Source organism: Pristiophorus japonicus, chromosome 14 (assembly GCF_044704955.1).
Source record: "Pristiophorus japonicus isolate sPriJap1 chromosome 14, sPriJap1.hap1, whole genome shotgun sequence".
Taxonomy (NCBI): Eukaryota; Metazoa; Chordata; class Chondrichthyes; family Pristiophoridae; genus Pristiophorus; species Pristiophorus japonicus.
Genome location: NC_091990.1, coordinates 85,859,704 through 85,880,790, shown reverse-complemented (window position 1 = coordinate 85,880,790; position 21,087 = coordinate 85,859,704). Strand labels below are relative to the sequence as shown.

At 47.3% G+C, this 21,087-nt stretch overlaps 1 protein-coding gene across 2 annotated transcripts in view; it reads right to left on the bottom strand.

Annotated features, from left to right (window-relative positions):
* Nucleotides 1-21,087, bottom strand: part of pdhx (pyruvate dehydrogenase complex component X) — a 513,740-nt gene that overhangs the window by 205,585 nt on the left and 287,068 nt on the right. The gene's annotated exons all lie outside the window — the stretch shown is intronic.

Genomic DNA, 21,087 nt, shown 5'->3' with positions numbered 1-21,087 from the left:
TGCTGGAGGGGGAATTGCCCAGCAACCAAAGAGCAAACTATTTCTCGATGTACTCGCAGTACATCACAAACTTCTTGTGAACATCATTTGCCTGGAGAACTAACATAACGACCTAAACTGGAATCCGTCAGATAGCAAGTAGCAAAGCAACAAACTGGAGGTTGGCATTCGATCTGAGTTAGCATACTGTTCGCAAACGGAATGAAAAATAACATCGACAGCGAGAGAGATCTTGGCAAGAAACATGCCCTTTGGTTTGTTTAGGGCTCTTCAAGATGCAGATCACACCACTGCTATCTTATACTTCAACAAAACGAACCTTAGTGAAATACCTGCACAATGGCCTCACAGATCTTGACTACTGTAATAAATGGCCATGAGTTTGACTCGCCCCTGAGCGATATCCCTCTCAACTTTCCATTCCTTCAGTTCTAACTCCATCATCAACAAAATTGCTGACAAGGCTATGTGGTGGAAGCACCTATACTTGGGTGAAGCCAAATAGCAACAACATAACTCCCCTCCCTATCTCTGACTACATCATTTCCTGGACAATTACTCATTTCATTGACTATGTTTCCATGTCCCCCCACCCACCACCAATCCCATTGGCCTCTACACCTGGCACAGCTTGTTTATATCTCCTCTCCTAGATTTAAAAACAGGAATGCCCTGCATTAACATTGATTCAGTTTCCTCCTGCCCAACTGAATTAGTCTCCTTTCACCTTGACCCTAGTCCAGTCTCTACATACCTACACATGTGATGCTTCAGATACTCTCTGCTGCTTTGATCGTTTCATATTCTGTGTCCTATTCATCTCCTTCTCACTATGCATGTACTGGATCTCTGTACTGCACTGGGATGGTCGCTGACTTCACCACTTCTTTCTTGAACAGTGGCCTAATCTCTCTGCTTGGCTGAGCTTGTTCTCATCCTGAATGCTTCTCTTTTAACTCCATTCACTTCCTTCAAATAAAGTGTGTTGCTATGGAAATCTGTATACGTTCCAATTATGCCTGTCTTTTGGTAGGATATATGGAACTCTCTACTTCAATCCCACTCAGGCTCTCTCTCTCTCTCTCTCTCTCTCTCTCGGACTTCGTTCTCCATTACATTGCTGATTGTGTTGATGCTACTTCCTGCTCCTTTCAACCTGGAGAATTTCATTGACTATGTTTCCAATTCCCACCCATCATTTATTGTGGTTCACCTCTTTCTCTTCCCTTCCTGGACTCACTCAATATTTCTCTGCCAATGGGCTTTCCCAGAGACATCTATCATCACAGGCAGTCCCTCAAGATCAAGGAAGACTTGCTTCCACTCAAAGTGAGTTCTCAGGTGACTGTACAGTCCAATACGGGAATTACAGTCTCTGTCACAGGTGGGACAGACAGTGGTTGAAGGAAAGGGTGGGTGGGGAGTCTGGTTTGCCACAAGCTCCTTCTGCTGCCTACGCTTGCTTTCTGCATGCTCTTCGTGACAAGACTCAAGGTGCTCAACGCCCTCCCGGATGCTCTTCCTCCATTTTGGGCGGTCTTGGGCCAGGGATTTCCAGGTGTCAGTGGGGATGTTGCACTTTATCAAGGAGGCTTTGAGGGCGTCCTTGAAACATTTCCTCTGCCCACCTGGGGCTCACTTGCCGTGAAGGAGTTCCGAGTAGAGCACTTGCTTAGGGAGTCTCGTGTCGGGCATGTGGACTTTGTGGCCCGCCCAACGAAGCTGGTCGAGTGTGGTCAGTGCTTCGATGATGGGGATGTTGGCCTGAGCGAGAACACTGACGTTGGTGCGTCTGTCCTCCCAGTGGATTTGCAGGATCTTGCGGAGGCAGCGCTGGTGGTGCTTTTCCAGCGATTTGAGATGTCTACTGTATATGTTCCACATCTCTGAGCCATATAGAAGGCCGGGTATCACTACTGCCCAGTAGACCATGAGCTTGGTGCCAGATTTGAGGCCCTGGTCTTCAAACACTCTCTTTCTCAGGCGACCGAAGGCTGTGCTGGTGCACTAGAGGCGGTGTTGGATCGCCCTTATGCATTATTTCAACTTTGTTCGCACTGCCCTCATCAACCCTCTGTTACCTCATTAAAAACTCGACCAAGTTGGTTAAACATGGTTTGCCTTTAAGAAATCCGTGCTGGCTTTCCTTAATTAATCCACACTTGTGCAACTGACTGTTATTGTTTCTAAAGGCTTCCCCACTACTGAGGTTAAATTGACTGCCTATAGTTGCTGAATTTATCTTTACACCCTTTTTTGAACAAGGGTGTAACATTTGCAATTCTCCACTCCTCTGGCACCAACCCCCATTTCTAAGGAGGATTGGAAGATTATGGCCAGTACCTCCGTGATTTCTTCCTTCACTTCCCTCAGCATCCTAGGATGCATCCCATCTCTGGTCCGAATGGTGACTTTAGCGACGTCTGACCATAGCTTTTCCTGCCCGTTTTCCCCAGCCACCTGCCATTTCATTCACTTCATTTTGGAGTTTTCTCTGGACAACATATCTTTCCTGTACCTTTCCACTGCCGTACTGTGCTATTTTGTTCTTTCAATGCTTTTCCACTGCCTCACGGAGGTGACCGTTGTTGATCATTCACCAATTTTCACCTTTATCTAGGCCTTCAAAAAAACCTGTTGCTGCGCATCCATCAGCTCTACTTTTATCTGTGGCTCTGCCCCCTAGCCTTCCCTGTGTCAAAGCAGCTCCTGGAGGCTCAATGTAGGAGGTGAAGCTCTTCTATAAAGACCATGTTGCCTGGGTTTAGGAGGGCCGTAGCTGATTGACAGCCCACGATACATGGTAACCACACATACTTTAAATAGTTGGTACTCCTCAAGTGTTCTTTTATCCTGACTCCAGTGTAACCTTTAAAGAGAAGAGCCTTTTTTATTTCTTGACAGAGGGAAGATGCTTTCCTATCTCTCAAATGCTGCCTGGGAATCGTGTTCCCTCTTCTGCTACCCATTTTCACTGAATGTCACACTCTCTCTATCTGGTATTTCCTTTTCTGAATGTTTGAAAAATAAATACTTGAATGGTATTTCCTACTGGGCAATCACAATGTGTCAGTCAGTGAAATGATTCACACACTGGGCTTAGGGCAACTAGATCATCCAGTAACACAATAAATCATCAGTCATTCATGGCTGACAGAGGTAAATATTCACTTGTTCAGCATGACTAGTCATGGCACAGTGCAACCTCATTATATAGTGAACTCAGATATCAATTATAGTGAGGGGGAAGATTTATTAAGCCACATCCACTTAATGTGTCACTGAATGAACCAACACTGCTATAATAACCTGAAACTCCTCTTCGACTGAGGATTTGAGTGCAATGCTTTGTATGTCAGATTAGCAGCCCTATTGAGCATGTTACTGACTGGCAGAAACCAATGACTATCAGTAGCAATTCACCTGGATTTGAACACAGACAGATTTCCTCAATTATATATTCAAGTGCGGGTTGTATTTTGGAAGGCACTTCATGATTCAGTAAAAATATTGCCAGCTGCTGTGGCTCTACAATGTCTCAACTTGTCTTTTGACTTAAGTATTGATCCAGATCTGCTTTCTGGGTCTAGCAGCCTCTGTCTTGCATGCCTCTCAGTCATTCAGCTCTGAAACAGTGCATTCAACTCCTAAAAGTGAAAACTTATTAGTGTATGCCTCTCACTGCCAGCCAGCTCCCAATACAGTGAAACTCCTGCTCCAGTGTACATCTTGATTAGTTCCCTTCCCTTTGAATATCATCCTAGGCAGTCCCTCAAAACGAGGATGACTTGCTTCCACGCCAAAAAGGGATGAGTTCACCGGTGTTTCAATGAAGGACCTAATATTCCAGATCCCGAACTACATATTGAAGGGTGGAGGATGCCTGTGCGTGGATTTTTTTTAATGTGTGGTGGCCGTTGCACACCAGCCACCACACGGGCTTGACAGAGCTAGGTCTTGGTCCAGTGGCGAGGATTTACCAAGACGACTGGAGACCAGCTCTGCTGCACGGACCTAATGCGCGCACACATCACAACATGGGCTGGTCTGTGCTGCCCCTAATTCCTAATTATTTCCATAAAAAACTAATTCACATGTAATTATCACCGTCACAATGCGCTCATTTATTGCACTGTTTCATTATATATCATGTTGCTACTATCTTGTGAAACTGCACAGTTAAGATTTTGGAGACTAATAAGCAGGTTCATGTCACCAGCTGGATAGTGAGTCAGCTGTTGTTAAACAGTTGTGGTAAGTATACAATCTGTACGCTGGCTTACTGTCCAGAACTCTCATACTACATTGTGACTGGATGGTAGCCCAGGGTCAGGGCAGCAGCTTTCAGTCCCCACCAAGCCTTTCTGACACTGGCACTGTGGCTGTGTTTCAGGTGAATGTCAGGATTTTAAAATCTAAGAGAAATAATGTGAAGTACATGACTGCTTAGGAAGCTGTGTGTGAAAAGTTTCACATGCTGTTCTTGTTCAAAGGAAGTTTGAAATAAGATCTAACTTAAGATATTTTTCTGAAAACCTACACTTCTCATTATCCGAATGGCTTTAACAGTGACCAGAGCTTAGCTTCAGAGATCATCACATCAACTAGATAAGCTTACTGTAAACCCAGTTTCTGGAAAACTCTTTAATTATCATAAAGCAGTTTTTTTTTGAGAGAGAAGTCAACAGTTCTGAAATGCCATCCAGGAACACACAAAGCTCCTAAATTAATCCGCCAAGAGATAATCTACATAAGAATGTTGCATCCATAGTAACGCCAATTAGTTTGGCTACAAGAACAGGGGTCTGGCAGAGGGACTCGGATAAGATGTCTGAAGAGATTGATACTGGTTTGTGTGGGCTAATCTAACCCTGCCACCAACACTGTAAGAACCTTAGTTGAGTTAGGGAATTTGCTGCAGCGTTAAGGCAAGAGAGGGGGCAATGGGAGCAAAATCCTCAATCTAGAACATTCTGAAAAACTGGATTGTAATTTTATTAAGTTGAGAACGCAACACATTAGATCTCTGGCGTTATTGAAATCGCAGGAGGAAGAGGAGGACTGGACTTTGCTGGGTGAAAGGGAGATCACATTTGGGTGTTTAAACGAGTCAGGTGGTGTTTCGCTAGAAAATGAGGGTGTAACTGGGTGTGTAGGTTTAGAGGAAAACCACGGGGTTGAGTTACTCACTGACTGGCATGGCTGTAAAGTTGCTGCTGTCGGGCTGAAACCCGAACTGCAGCAAATAGTCTCAGCTCATGGGGCATTGGGTGCATGAAGCCATGTCATGGCACTATGCAATGCAGCCCATTGGTGCTCCAACATGCGGCCCGCCTTACAGCAATGCTAATTACTTTAGATTTATGATAGAAACATGTGAACACTGGATTGGATCAGTTGGCTGTGCTCTCTCTCCTCTCTGGGTTAAGAGGTTGTTGGTTTGACTGAAGGAGTGCTGCACTGTCATTCTTCGGGATGATGTTTAACTGTGGCCCCATGTACCTATCCTGTTGGTTCAGGTAGATGTGGTTCAGGTAGATGTTAAAGATCCAAAGGAGCTACATGAAGAAGAGCAGAGAGGTCTCCCAGTGTCCTGGCCTCAACCAATGCTGCCAGAACACAGGCTAACTCGTGATTTAGCTCAATGCTGATTGTGGGACAGTACTGGTGCAGCATGGTTGCTGCGTTTGCTTACATAATGAAGGTCAATATACCTCAAAGTAATGGCACACGTACAGCGTTAGGAGATGTTTCGACATGGCAGGATGCCTGCCATCTAAGTACAATTCTTACTATTTTTATTATTAGATACAGGAAATGCTGTGTTACAATTGACGGAGTCTGGGCAGTTCCAGGAACTGTGCTGTGTGTGAAAATTCCACAGCAGTGCACCACCAGCCCTTTAACCTGGGCTTGTAAAAGCTAGCAGAATCATGCTTGCAGACGTGCACTCTCATTTCCTTGATTTAATTACAGGTGCAGCATTGAAAATCCGGAGTTCTGGAATGATCCGGAATCTGGATGATCGGTGGCAGGGTCATCCAGAAATGTTCTGGAATCTGGACCCGGTGACCCTGCTGACCTCGGGGCGCCGTTACTGCCTGACCTCGGGCCTCCGCTCAGCTCGCCCGCTCTTACCTCGGGACCTCGCTGCTGGCCCGCCCGAACACCTCCTCGGTGGGGCCCGCCCGAACACCTCCTCGGTGGGGCCCGCCCGAACACCTCCTCGGTGGGGCCCGCCCGAACACCACCTCGGCGGCAGGGCCCGCCCGAACACCACCTCGGCGGCAGGGCCCACCCGAACACCACCTCGGTGGGGCCCGCCCGAACACCACCTCGGCGGCAGGGCCCGCCCGAACACCTCCGCGGTGGGGCCCGCCCGAACACCACCTCGGCGGTGGGGCCCGCCCGAACACCTCCGCGGCGGGGCCCGCCCGAACACCTCCTCGGCAGGGACACCCTCCCCTTTCTGACGTTCCGAAATCCGGAAATATCCAAACCTGGGCTCGGGTGTTTCTGGATTCCTGACGTCAGAAAGACGATCGAAAATGCGGAAAAGCTCGGAATCTGGAACGGCCTCAGTCCCGAGGGTTCCGAATTCTTAACACTGCACCTATACATACATTCAAAGGGGACCATGGGAGTTTCCTGGTGTCTTGGCAAACATTTATCCCTCAACCAACTTTATATAAACAGATTATCTGGTCAGTTATCTCACTGCTGTTTTTGTGGGACCATACTGTTCAGAAATTGGCAGCGCATTTCCTACATTACAACAATGGTCACACTTCAAAAATACTGTTTATTGGCTGTAAAGCGCTTTGGGACGTCCTAAGATCGTGGCGTCCTAATCTTTTGATTAGATCGTCAATCACTGTTAACTTGATGCTCAATTTTACAAGAAAGAAAGGCTGGTTTTATCATGAAATTTACTCAGGTTTTTAATGGATTCCATTATTTCTAATGCATAGGCAATGAAGGAGAGGGGCAAATGAAGCACAGCAACTCTCAAAGTTCTAACTATTCGAGACCAGCACTTAATTCTCACTCAGCAGACCCTTGTTTCCTTCCTGTAACATTCTGCAGAGTGTAGCAAACATGTATGTAGGAGGTCATTTACACTGCATTCCTACACAAGATTAGGGGTCATGGGATTGGGGGTATTATATTAGCATGGATTGAAGATTGGTTAACGGACAGAAAACAGAGAGTAGGAATAAAGGGGTCATTTTCAGGATGGCAAGGTATAACTAGTGGAGTGCTGCAAGGATCAGTGCTTGGGCCTCAGCTATTCACAATCTATATCAATGACTTTGATCAGGGGACCAAGTCTAATATATTCAATTTGCTGATGATACAAAGCTAGGTGGGAAAGCAAGTTGTGAGGAGGTTACAAAGAGCCTGCAAAGGGATATAGACCAGTTAAGTGATTGGGCAAGAAGGTGGCAGATGGGAGTATAATGTGGGGAAGTGTGAAAAAACAGAATAATTTTTAAAAGACGAGACACTAGTAAATGTTGGTAATCAGAGGGATTTTGGGGTCCTTGTACATGAATCACAGACAGTTAACATGCAGGCACAGCAAATGATATGTTAGCCTTTATTGCAAGGGCGTTGGAGTGTAAGAATAAGGAAATCTTGCTGTAATTATATAGGGCTTTGATGAGATCATTTCTGGAGTACTGTGTACAGTTCTGGTCTCTTTACCCAAGGAAGGATATATTTGCCTTAGAGGGCATGCAACAAAGGTTCACTAGATTGATTGCTGAGATGAGAGGGCTGCCCGAAATGGAGAGATTGAGTAAAATGGTCTTATATTCTCTGGAATTTAGGAGAATGAGGGGCAATCTCATTGAAGCGTATAAAATTCTTAGAGGGCTTGGTAGGGTAGATGCTGAGACGCCGTTTTCCCTGGCTCGAGAGTCTAGAACTAGGGGTTTATAGTCTCAGCACAAGGGGTCGACTATTTAGGACTAAGATGGGGAGAAATGTCTACACACAGGGTTGTGAATCTTTGGAATTCTCTATTTCCGAGGGCTGTGGATGCTCAGTCGATGAGTATATTCAAGACTGAAATCAGTAAGATTTTTGGGCACCAAGGGAATTAAGTGATATGGGGACAGTGGAGTTAAGGTAGAAGTTCAGCCATGACCTTATTGAATTGCAGCCAGACTCGAGGGGCCATATGAACTACTCCTATTTCTTCTGTTGTTATGTGAGACCCATAGCTGCACTTCGGTTCCAGCCAGGTTGTACAACATTTACATTGCTTGGCAATTACCTTGTTACAGCTATGCCCAAGAGGGGGCTCTATGTATACCTGGATTCACACATGTCAAGAGCTACCTCTAAGCTGTTAAAATGTAAGTGTTCAGGCTGGGGATGGAAGAATTTCTAAATGTTAAAATTAAGGTCAGCAAGGTTTAATAATTGTTGGGGAAGGGGGTTCAGTATGTTCCTGACTACTTTGTAAACCAGGTTTGACACTGCAGTAGATTTGCACTCCATGTGGTGCGAGATTCCCCATTTCAGGTAGTCAGGTCCAAATCAACACTGCAAATTCAGCATCAGTGTAAAGTGGAACTCGCTCGTACCAATGCTAAACTTGCATTATAAATTCATCCTGGAGGACCAGCTTGCCTTTATCAAAGCCTCGGTCCCACTAAGATGAATGGAGAAATGATTGGGTGCAAGGAGCAGACTGAGCTCAGCACTGAGGAATGCAAGTATTATATGAGGTGCTAATCTGACCTTTGCTTCACTGCTAAAACTTCGAGATGGCTGGAACGACTGACAGAAATGCTGTCACTCAAAAAGTTTCTTCAAGATCTATGGAAAGAGTCAAAAATATTTATAGCAGCAAGATAGCTTTAATCGGAGAAGGTAACCGGTCCTACAGCCAGGAGCTCACAGATGGGTGTTGGCTGACACCTGACCTCTTCAAGTACATGACAATCCCTCGATTGTATGCATCATGTTTGTGCCCTGGCCACACCTTGAATTTAATCGTACCGAGAACTCCGAGCAGGATTCATCCTCCTGCAGTAACTCAACTTAGGCAAACTTCCGAGTTCATTTCCAATACCCTGGTGCACAGTAATTTCATTATTAAATGTTGGATCTTCCAGGCGGAGCAAAGAGTGATGCCCGTTTAAAAAATTCTGTAACACAGTTTGAACGTCCCTTATCCGGAACCCTTGGGATCTGGCCTATTCTGGATAAGGCATTTTTCTTGACAGGTGGTCACGTTAAATTGGATGGTACAGGTAATGAGCAAGGGGATATCGGGCCTGGTTGGCTTGGGGCTGGGAGTGTGGCAGAGAGATCTCTTCCCTGCCCGCTCCCCATAACCCTCGACTCCCTTACCATTCAAAAATCTGTCTGTCTTCATCTTAAATATATTCAATGACCCAGCCTCCACAGGAGCAGGCTGTCTGCCCACCGCCTTCCCTGGTCATGGCATGAGGCCATGCGCCAGCATGGAACAGACCCCACCGCTTGGTGCTACCAGGATTTACCCATGGTTGGCAGTGGATGGTAAGACCATTCACCGATTCATTATATAAAAACTGATCACCAGTGCCAACAAACTGAAAACACCAATATATTTTAATTAATCATCAAGCATCCTATTATATCCAGATCAAGTAAATTCAGGAGATGTGGCCCCATTTACAAGTACAGTCCAGCTTTTGTAACGTGTGAGGTTGCAGTGTATTTTAATCCCTGATATTTTTATTTCTGTGTCCATACAACTCCAGTTTAACTTAGAACAGCTTGACACAGAAATCCCCAGTATGTATAAAATGAGCATCGCAGATAAAGGGGTGAAGTTGTGTGCAAATCGGTAATTACAGGGGGTTAGTGAGGTGTGAACCACCCAGTGAACAGCTCAAAATAGTGCTTAATGTTTTAAGCAGCACCTTTGTAATTTCTGCCTATGGTACTGGCCTGCAACATCTGGGGGCTTCGACCAAAATTGGGAGAACTGTCCCACAGACGAGTCAAGTGACAGCCTGACAATCGTATTCACAGAATCATAGCTTTCAGCCAATGTCCCCAACTCTTCTATCACCATCCCTGCGTATGTACTGTCCGCCAAGGTGGCGGCACAGTGGTATACAGTCGAGGGGGAGTTGCCCTGGGAGTCCTCAACATTGACTCCGGACCCCATGAGGTCTCATGGCTTCAGGTGAAAACATGGGCAAGGACACCTCCTGCTGATTACCAACAACCGCCCTCCCTCAGCTGATGAATCAGTACTCCACTGATGTTGAACACCACTTGGAAGAAGCACTGAGTAGCAAGGGCACAGAATGTACTCTGGGTTGGGGACTTCAATGTCCATCACCAAGAGTGGCTCGGTAGCACTACTACTGACCGAGCTGGCCGAGTCCTGAAGGACTCAGCTGCCAGACTGGGCCTGTGACAGGTGATGAGAGAACCAACGCAAGGGAAAAACCTACTTGACCTCGTCCTCACAAATCTACCCGTCTCAGATGCATCTGTCCATGACAGCACTGGCAGCAATGATCACCGCACAGTGTGGGGACAAAGTCCCGTCTTCACACTGAGGACACCATCCATTGTGTTGTGTAGCACTACCACCGTGCTAAATGGGATAGATTCAGAACAGATCCAACAGCTCAAAACTGGGCATCCATGAGGCACTGTGGGCCATCAGCAGCAGCAGAATTGTATTCCACCACAATATGTAACCTCATGGCCCGGCATATCTCTCACTCTACCATTACTGTCAAGCCAGCGGACCAACCCTGGTTCAATGAGGAGTGCAGAAGAGCATGCCAGGAGCAGCACCAGGCATACCTCAAAATTAGATACCAACCTGGGGAAGCTGCAACACAGGACTACATGCATGCTAAACAGCAGAAGCAGCATGCTATAGACAAGGCTCAGCGATCCCACAATCAACAAATCAGATCAAAGCTCTGCAGACCTGCCACATCCAGTCGTGAATAGTGGTGGATCATTAAACAACTAACGGGAGGAGGCGGCTCCATGAATATCCCCATCCTCAATGATGGCGGAGCCCAGCACGCGAGTACAAAAGACAAGGCTGAAGTGTTTACAAACATCTTCAGCCAGCAGTGCCGAGTGGATGGTCAATATCGGCCTCCCCCTGAAGTCCCCACCATCATAGAAGCCTGTCTTCAGCCAATTCAATTCATTCCAAGTGATATCTAGAACTGGCTGAGCACACTGGATAGAGCAAAGCCTATGAGCCCCGACAACATCCCGGCTGTCGTGTTGAAGACTTGTGCTCCAGAACTAACCACGCCTCTAGCCAAGCTGTTCCAGTACAGCGACAACACTGGCATCTATCCGACAATGTGGAAAACTGCCCGGGTATGTCCTGTCATCAAAAAGCAGGTCAAATCCAATCTGGCCAATTATTGGTCCATCAGTCTACTCTCAATCATCAGCAAAGTGATGGAAGGTATCGTTGACAGTGCTATGAAACGGAACTTACTCACCATTAACCTGCTCAACGATGCCCAGTTTGGGTTCCACCAGGACCACTCGGTTCCAGACCTCATTACAGCCTTAGTCGAAACATGGACAAAAGAGCTGATTCCAGAGATGAGGTGAGAGTGACTGCCCTTGACATCAAGGCAGCATTTGACAGAGTGTGGTGTGGGAGCACAGTCCCGCATTTCTGAACTCTTTGCTTCAGCACGCGGTCTGAAGTTTGGATTAAAAAACAGGAAGATTGGAAGTTTGAATCGAAAAGAGACTGTTAGACAATGTGGTGCCTTCCAGCCAGTGAGGTGAGTAACTGGTCATGTCTGGATGTTAAGTATTTGAGTACCTTGTTAAGGTGGGAATAATAGTCTGTATGTTAAAAGATTCAGAAAGCAGTTCGTCATGATTGTCTAAATGCAAAAAATAAGAGTTCAAAGGCTTTTTCGATATAAAAGATGGAACTGGTTTTTGTCACACAGACTCTTATGGACTTGTAGAGACACTGGACATTCGGAAGGTGTGCGTCTCAAGCAACCACGGAAATTGAAGCAAGCTGTCTTTGTGAAGTGTTCTTAGTAACTTTCGTACTTGGTTTGTTTAGTATGAATGTTTAAATGAAAGACCCGATCTTGCCTTTACTATAACTGAGTGTGTGCGGGTAATTCGATGTTAAAAGCAATGAAGCGAAAAGAGCGAGACAGCAGTTTACAACATGTGGCATCAAGCAGCCCGAGTAAAACTGAAGTCAATGGGAATCAGGGTGAAAACTCTCCACTAGCTGGAGTCATGCCGAGCACTAATGGAAGATGGTTGTGGTGGTTGGAGGACATCGGTGCAGGAGTTCCTCAGGGCAGTGTCCTAGGTCCAACCATCTTCAGCTGCTTCATCAATAATCTTCCCTCCATTACAAGGTCAGAAGTGGGGATGTTCGCTGATGACTGCACAGTGTTCAGTTCCATTTGCAACACCTCAGATAATGGAGCAGTTCATGCTCGCATGCAGTAAGATAGCATTCAGGCTTGGGCTGAGAAATGGCAAGTAACATTATCGCCACACAAGTGCCAGGCAATAACCATCTCTAACAAGCGAGAGTTTAACCACCACTCCATGATATTCAACGGTATTACCATCGTTGAATCTCCCACCATGGGCGTCACAATTGACTAGAAACTTAACTGGATCAGCCACATAAATACCATGACAACAAGAGCAGGTCAGAGGCTGGGTATTCTGCGGCGACTGTCTCAGCTCCTGACTCCCCAAAGTCTTTCCACCATCCACAAGACACAAGTCAGGAGTGTGATAGAATACTCTCCACTTGCCTGGATGAGTGTAGCTCCAAAAACACTCAAGAAGCTCGACACCATCCAGGACAAAGTAGCCCGCTTGATTGGCACCCCATCCACCACCTTAAACATTCACTCCCTCCACCACCGATGCACCGTGGTTGCAGTGTGTAGCATCTACAAGATGCACTGCAGCAACTCGCCTAGGCTTCTTCGACAGCACCTCACAAACCCGCAACCTCTATCACATAGAAGGACGAGAGAGGTGAGAGACCTGGCCTGTTGATCCTTTCAAGATATGTATACCCTTGCATTTCTGGAATCATTCTTGTAAATCCATTGCACCGCATGGGATCTCCGTCACCTCCAAGTTCCCCACCATCCTGACTTGGAAATATATCTCTGATCCTTCATCGTCGCTGGGTCAAAATCCTGGAAATTCCACCCTAACTGCACTGTGGGGTACCTTCACCACACGGATTGCAGCGGTTCACGGCGACGGCTCGCCACCACCACCTTCTGAAGGGCAATTAGGGATGGGCAATAGATGCTGGCCTTGCCAGCGGCACCCACATCCTATGAACGAATAAAAAAATAACTACTCCAAATTCCCAGCAATATCCAGATAACATTTCATGCAAACATTACACTTACTTATTCTACATAATTGTGTCTGTAGTAAACAGTGTCACACAAAGAACTGTTAAATGAGTGCAGCATTTGCCAAGTACAAAACAAACTGTCCAGTTGCTTGTACATTATCAATAGTTGGAAATAGCAGGAAATGGCAAAAAAAGCAAGTTCTTCTGTATAAAAAAAATTGTCAACTTTCTACAAAAATGGTGCAGTGGTTATTTAATACACAGCATTACTTTATCGTTACATAAACTGTCGCTCTCTCAGCATGTTTAAAGTACAGCTGTTTTTAAAGTTGTTATTTTCAATATCTATGGGTGTTAATCGTGCAGGCACTACCACAGAAATTAAGGGGGAACAATAAAAAAACAAACTGATGTTTGGATGGTAAGTTTTTCTTTCGAGTTCACATTTTCATCTTTTTTCTTTTGTTGAGACTAGAGACGTCATCAACAGTTAACAAAGAGGCTCGAGATGGATTCAATATTTACCGAGACTTCCGAAAGACTTTTGACAAAGTTTCACACAAAATGCCATTTAATTAAACTCAAAGTTGCAGGGATTTAGGGTAAAACATGCAAATGGATTTAAATATTTGGCTGAAAAGTTCGGTCAAGGCAGGGGGGAAAGGGAAAGTACTAGGTGGGATGGCCTGGGTGGAGGGGGGTACTAGGTGGAATGCCCTGGGTGGGGGGGGGGTACTAGGTGGGATACCCTGGGTGGGGGGGGGTACTAGGTAGGATACTCTGGGTGGGGGGGGGGGGGTACTAGGTAGGATACTCTGGGTGGGGGAGGGGGGTACTAGGTAGGATACTCTGGGTGGGGGGGGTACAAGGTAGGATACCCTGGGTGTGGGGGGGTTACTAGGTGGGATACCCTGGGTTGGGGGAGGTACTAGGTAGGATACCCTGGGTTGGGGGGGGGGGGGGGAGGACTAGGTGGGATGCCCTGGGTTGGCAGGGGGGGGGGGGGGTACTAGGTGGGATACCCTGGGTGTGGGGGGGTTACTAAGTGGGATACCCTGGGTTGGGGGAGGTACTAGGTAGGATACCCTGGATTTGGGGGGGGGGGGAAGGACTAGGTGGGATGCCCTGTGTTGGCGGGGGGGGGTGTACTAGGTGGGATACCCTGGGTGGGTACTAGGTGGGATACCCTGGGTTGGGGGGGTTACTAGGTGGGATACCCTGGGTTGGTGGGGGGGGGGGGGGGGGAGGACTAGGTGGGATGCCCTGTGTTGGCGGGGGGGGGGGGGGTTCTAGGTGGGATACCCTGGGTGGGGGAGGGGTACTAGGTAGGATACTCTGGGTGGGGGGGTACTAGGTAGGATACTCTGGGTTGGGGGGGGGGGGGAGGACTAGGTGGGATGCCCTGGGTTGGCAGGGGGGGGGGGGTACTAGGTGGGATACCCTGGGTGTGGGGGGGTTACTAGGTGGGATACCCTGGGTTGGGGGAGGTACTAGGTAGGATACCCTGGGTTGGGGGGGGGGGGGAGGACTAGGTGGGATACCCTGGGTTGGCAGGGGGGGGGGTACTAGGTGGGATACCCTGGGTGGGGGGTACTAGGTGGGATACTCTGGGTGGGGGGGTACTAGGTGGGATACCCTGGGTGGGGGGGGGGGGTACTAGGTGGGATACCCTGGGGTGTGGTACTGCACTCACTACCATTTCTAATTTACATAAATGACCTGGATTTAGAAATTCAATGCAAAGTGACCAATGCAGATGACACCAAACTAGGAGGGAAAGTAGATTCAAAGGAAGCAGCTAAGAAATTTCAGAATGAGTTGGACAAAATATATGTGGGCAGCACAATGGCAGATGACATTTAATGCAAATTAGTGCAAAGTTCTACATATGAAGGAGAAGTACATAACACACATATGTACTCCATGAATGGTCTTAAATGTGGATGAAATTGAAAGGGACATAGTAGACCTAACGCTCAACACATCCAACCAATGCAGAGCAGCACTCAACAAAACCTACAGGATATTGAGCTACATAGCCAAAACAGTAGGATAGAAGTCAGAGGAAGCAATAATCAAACCATGTCGGGTCAGAGCACACTGTGAATACTGCTTCCAGTTCTGGTTGTGAAGAAACAAGAGCCACGAGCCTGATCCCAATGTGAGGGATCGGAGTAATAAGGAAAGACTGGAGAAACTTGGGCTTTTTAGTCTAACGTAGGAAGCGTCACAGCGGTGATCTTAAAGCGGCAGTTAAAATTGTTAAGGGTTTAGAAAAAGCAATCCCAGAATCTTATGTAACATTAAACTGTGGGAATACAACTAGGATACACAGGCTCTAACTAGAGGGGGTATTTTTAGGACAGATAGCGAGGGAAATTCTTCTTCACACAAAAAGTGAACAGTGTGGGGAAAAAGTTTCCAGATTGTTTCGCTGGGGCGGGGGGTAGGGGGAACACCTGGAATTATTAACAAACAATTGAATGCCACAATGGGGGTTGTTAGGAAGATGGGCCAAGCAGCCTTCCTCATCTATAATTATCTTGTGATGAATGCTTTGAATGGCTCTTGACATCAAAACATGTGTGTACCCTTGTGTAAAGATTCTGTCTGCTGGTGTGACTTTCACTGTAGTTTGAAATTCATTTGTCAACTGTTTAATCTATCTACTTTATCTTATTTCATCTATCCATATTTTCTTTAAAAAAAAGCACATCCAATTTCTGTTCAGTACAGATAGCTAACTCTAAGGGGCTTGTGTATTTTTTTTTAAAAAGTGCCAGTAAATGTTAAATGCCACCTCACAAAAAAGCAATCACAAATAAGGTACATGCCCACAAATCAGACAGAGACACTAGATATAGACAGTCCAAATATAAAAACAAATGCTCTATCTAACCAGCCTGCGATGTAACAAGATTGGCTTTGAGTCATAGTCTGTAATTCTCAGCCATTGACTGTGCGCGTGGATTGGGGGCGGGGAGGGGGGCGCGGGGAGGAGAGAACGAACAGACTGTAAAATTAAATTGAAAAATAACATTTCCTCTTTCATCCAATGCTCTGAAAGCTCTGACTCATGCAACAGTACAGTTCCAAGGAAGCTGGCTGTCGATCAGCACCTTATGAAACTGCCCAAGGGTGAATTTAGACAATGAGCTTTGGCAGGCTATTCAATTGTGGGGAGTCATCACAGCCAAGTCTGACCCTGTCCTTATCCAACGTACACAAAAGCATACTTTCCAGCAGAAGTCACGAACTGGGAACTCTGGCTGACTTTAGGGGTAATTTGCTCATTGTTAAAATAAAAGTCCAGTCAGTGGTTCCTCTGGTCAAATTCCCTGCGTATCTATGATGAAGGAAGCAGATGGTTAGGAAAACTGCTGTTCCTGCTAGCCAGAGATCATGGAATGCATGGAAGAGACTGAATAGGGGAAAGAAAGGAAGACACCATTACAGGAGTTCAACAGTGATAACATTTAACAGTCATGGTCAGCGAGAGAAAATATTGGGAATAACTGAAGGAGAAAAATAATGGGAGCAAGGAATAGGAGCGCGGAATTGATTAAGAACCCACCTTGAGCGAAGAGTTAATGGAAGAGTGCCATTCCTGTACATCTTTTCAGCAGGGATCACTGGACAACAATCATCGATTTTCCTCTCCCTAGCCCAGAGCCATGGTGGACAACTGGGGAATCCCAACAGCTACTGTGGAGGAGATCAATTAGCTAAACACAGACCAGGACTCAAATCTACAACCTTCTGGTCTGTGTGGCCTCGTTAAAAACCAAGCAACACCTTAACTCACTGGGCCATCTGGGCAGCTAACTCAGAAACAAACCCAAATTCATCTACAATACAAGCCCAATTTCATACTGGACGAACACCTGGGAAGGGGACCTAGTACTTCTTGCACAGCACAGCTTACATGAAAAAGCATCACCTCTACACAACACGATGCTCTGCTGGAGTATAAATTCAGCTAATAACCGTAAGGTTTTTGAGTAATAAGATGTTGGCACATCTCATATACAATCAACCTTCAGTCATTGAAAGCACATTTATTTTTGATCTGAAATTTAAAAAAAATCTTTATGAGCCATACTATCACAAGGTGTTCGGATTAGCCTCAGTGATTGGGCACTTATCATTTCTGGAAATGAAAAATAAGATCCTGGAGAGGTTTAGAGCAGGGCGGGGTAACGGGCAGGAGGCAGATGAAGTTGCCCAAATGTCTCTGAATAACCTGTTCCAAGACCTCTATTGAAAGGCCACCCTGCTAACTGTAGCATCACAGAACTTATGTTTTTTCTGACTGATACTCATGACACAGTGTAGCTTAAATGTTTGTGTCCTTCCTTCCGATTACCTCTACTCTCCTCACTTTTACCTGGCTGGGAATATGCGCAGGTTTTTCCTCCAAAGGGTCTGTAATTGCCTGTTACAAAGACAATTACAGCAGGATTACCACCTACCGCCCTCCCTAAGCTGATGAATCAGTACTCCTCCGTGTTGAACACCACTTAGAAGAAGTACTGAGGGGAGCGAGGGCACAGAATGTACTCTGGGTGGGGGAAGTCAATGTCCATCACCAAGAGTGGCTCGGTGGCACCACTGACTGAGCTGGCCGAGTCCTGTAGGATATAACTGCCAGCCCCCCCATCCCCACACCAACCTTTCTCCTACCGCACTGATGTAGTGCATCAGTTCACCAACGAGCAGCAACACACTGGAATTCATTCCAGGAACTCATTTTTAACTGAATAATTCATGATAAGATTAGGCCAGCTGGTGACTGTTCTTAACCAAAACAAAATGACAAGGTGCCAGGTATTGTTAAAATAACTGGAAATAAAATAAATCTTTACAGACAGCTTCAGTCCACTGTGCTTTACATTAGGTGAAGAAAGATTGATCTGACCTGTGTAATTATCCACAATTATCTGGTTAGACTTTATTTCAGTATTCCGATAATGATAGATACCAGTGTGAGAATGTCGACTCAAAGACCTACTGCCTGTCAGGCCGAGCAACACAGGACTGGATACAAGTTAGAGACTGGTCTAGATTTTCCTTGTGTTTTCCATCTGATCAATCGGATCGGGGAAGGCAAGTGCTGAATCCTTGTCTATCAAAATATCTTATCCCAATGGAATGTCTCCCTCTCTCCACCACCACCTCCCCCCCACTCTCTCCCTCTTCACCCCCCCACCACTCTCTCCCTTGCTCTCTTCCCTCCCCTGCTCTCTCCTCTTTTTCCCTCCCCTGCTCTCTCCTCTCTTTCCCCCCCCGCTCTCTCCCCCCGCTCTCTCCCTCTTCTCCCCCCCCCACCCCCGCTTTCTCTCTCTTCTCCCCCCCCCGCTTTCTCTCTCTTCTCCTCCCCACTTTCTCTCTCTTCTCCTCCCCACTTTCTCTCTCTCTCTCTACCTCCCCCCACCACCTCCCCCCTCTCTCTACCTCCCCCCTCTCTCTACCTTCCCCCCCCCCACCTCCCCCCTCTCTCTACCTCCACCCCCACCTCCCACCTCTCCGCACCTTCCCCCTCTCTCTACCTCCCCCCCCCACCTCCCCCCTCTCTCTATCTCCCCCCCCCACCTCCCCCCTCTCTCTACCTCCCCCCTCTCTCTACCTCCCCTCTACCTCCCCCCCACTTCTACCTCCCCCCCCACCTCCCCCTCTTTCTACCTCCCCCCCCACCTCCCTCCTCTCTCTCTACCCCCCCCACCTCCCCCCTCCCCCCCACCCTCTCTACCTCCCCCCCACTTCTACCTCCCCCCCACCTCCCCCTTTTTCTACCTCCCCCCCTCACCTCCCTCCTCTCTCTACCTCCTCCCCCCACCTCTCCCCTCTCTCTACCTCCCCCCCCCACCTCTCCCCTCTCTCTACCTCCCCCCCCACCTCTCCCCTCTCTCTACCTCCCCCCCCCCACCTCTCCCCTCTCTCTACCTCCCCCCGCACCTCTCCCCTCTTTCTACCTCCCCCCCCCACCTCTCCCCTCTCTCTACCTCCCCCCCCCACCTCTCCCCCCTGTCTACCTCCCCCCCACCTCCCACCTCTCTCTACCTCCCCCCTCTCTCTACCTCCCCCCCCACCACACTCTTTACCTCCCCCCCCACACCTCCCCCCTCTCTCTCTACCTCCCCCCTCTCTCTCTACCTCTCCCCCACACCTCCTCCCCTCTCTCTCTCTACCTCCCCCCCACACCTCCCCCCCACTCACACTACCTCCCCCCCATCTCTACCTCCCCCCCCATCTCACTCCCCCCATTTCTCTCTCTCTCTTTCTCCCCCGCCGTCTCTCTCTCTTCCCACCCCCCTCCCCCCCCTCCTCTTCTCTCTAGCGAGGGAGCGAGTCGGGGAGGGAGTAAGTCGGCGAGGGAATCAGCGGAGTCTCAGGCCTCAGGACCTGCTTCTCAGCACCACGTGGGGGTAAATGATTTAGGGCCCGGGAGGGGACGGAACTTGACAGGGGGCGGGGCTTGTCACCCGTCGGTCAAAAAAGTGCAGTATGGGCAGGGGGCTGGGGGGCGGGGTGCTGGACGGACACGTGGCTGTCAAAGAAAAGCTCAGTACAAATAGTTACTTCGCTTCTTTTAACAGTTTTCTCAACTTATCCTACCACTTTGAAAGAGTTGTGTACACACACCCCTGGATTTTTCTGTTCCTGCACACCTTTAAAATTATACTATTTCATATTGCCTCTCCTCATTCTGCCTACCAAAATGTGTCACTTCTCAGCTCTCTGCATTAAATTTCATGTGTCTGTCCATTTCACCAGTCTGTGCCCTCCTGATATCTGTCACTATCCTCCTCACTGTTTACTACATTTCCGAGTTACATATCATCTGCAAACTTTGAAATTATGCCCCGTATACCAAAGTTCAGATCATTAGTGAATATCAAAAAGAACAGTGATCTCAATACCAACCCCTGGAGTCACACTCGGAGGCAGGAAGGATTTCCCAATGCACGTCTCCTGAGAAACCGGCAGGAAAATCTTGTCCCATTCGTCTAACATTTGCAAAGTCAAAAAGCCTTCCAAAACCTCCCTCTGAACTTCTTCACAGATGTGATGAGCCATTCAAAGGAATTGGACACTTGATGATAGCCGAGTCATGGAGACGACAGACTGAGGGAGTTTTGGAAGCTTTTGACTTTGCAAATGTTAGACGAATGGGACAATCCTGCCGTTTATCACCCAACTGTGCACTATGGGTAAGAGGTGACTCAATAACATAAAGATAGTTCAATGCTATAGATGTCCAGCGGTTGTAAATAAATTAAGGATTCTAAATACTGTGGTGGAGAGGGTGTCGGGGCTTGGCCAGTTCATTATTAATGTTATGGTAGCTACCTGCTCATATTAATGTCGGTAATAGTAACAAAAATGGCATAGGCACTGTCATCTGCTGCATCCAGGGTGTTTGCAAGCTTTTATATGCTACCCTGCTGTAGTCAAACCCAGGTAAAGGTGCACATCCCATTTCTTTATAGCAATGCTGCATTATTTGTGATGGCTCTGATGCTCATCTTGAGGTGGGTTATGTCAGTCCCTTTGGAAACAGCCGCTACCACCTTTTCTCGCCTGGTGCTTCATTTGTCAACCTGTATGCACTTTTGCCTGTTATTGGGGAAGTTACGATTGACAGAAACAAAGGCAGTGTATTATACTACTTTTCTGTAATATAAATGGGCTATGAATGGAAACAGAAAATTCAG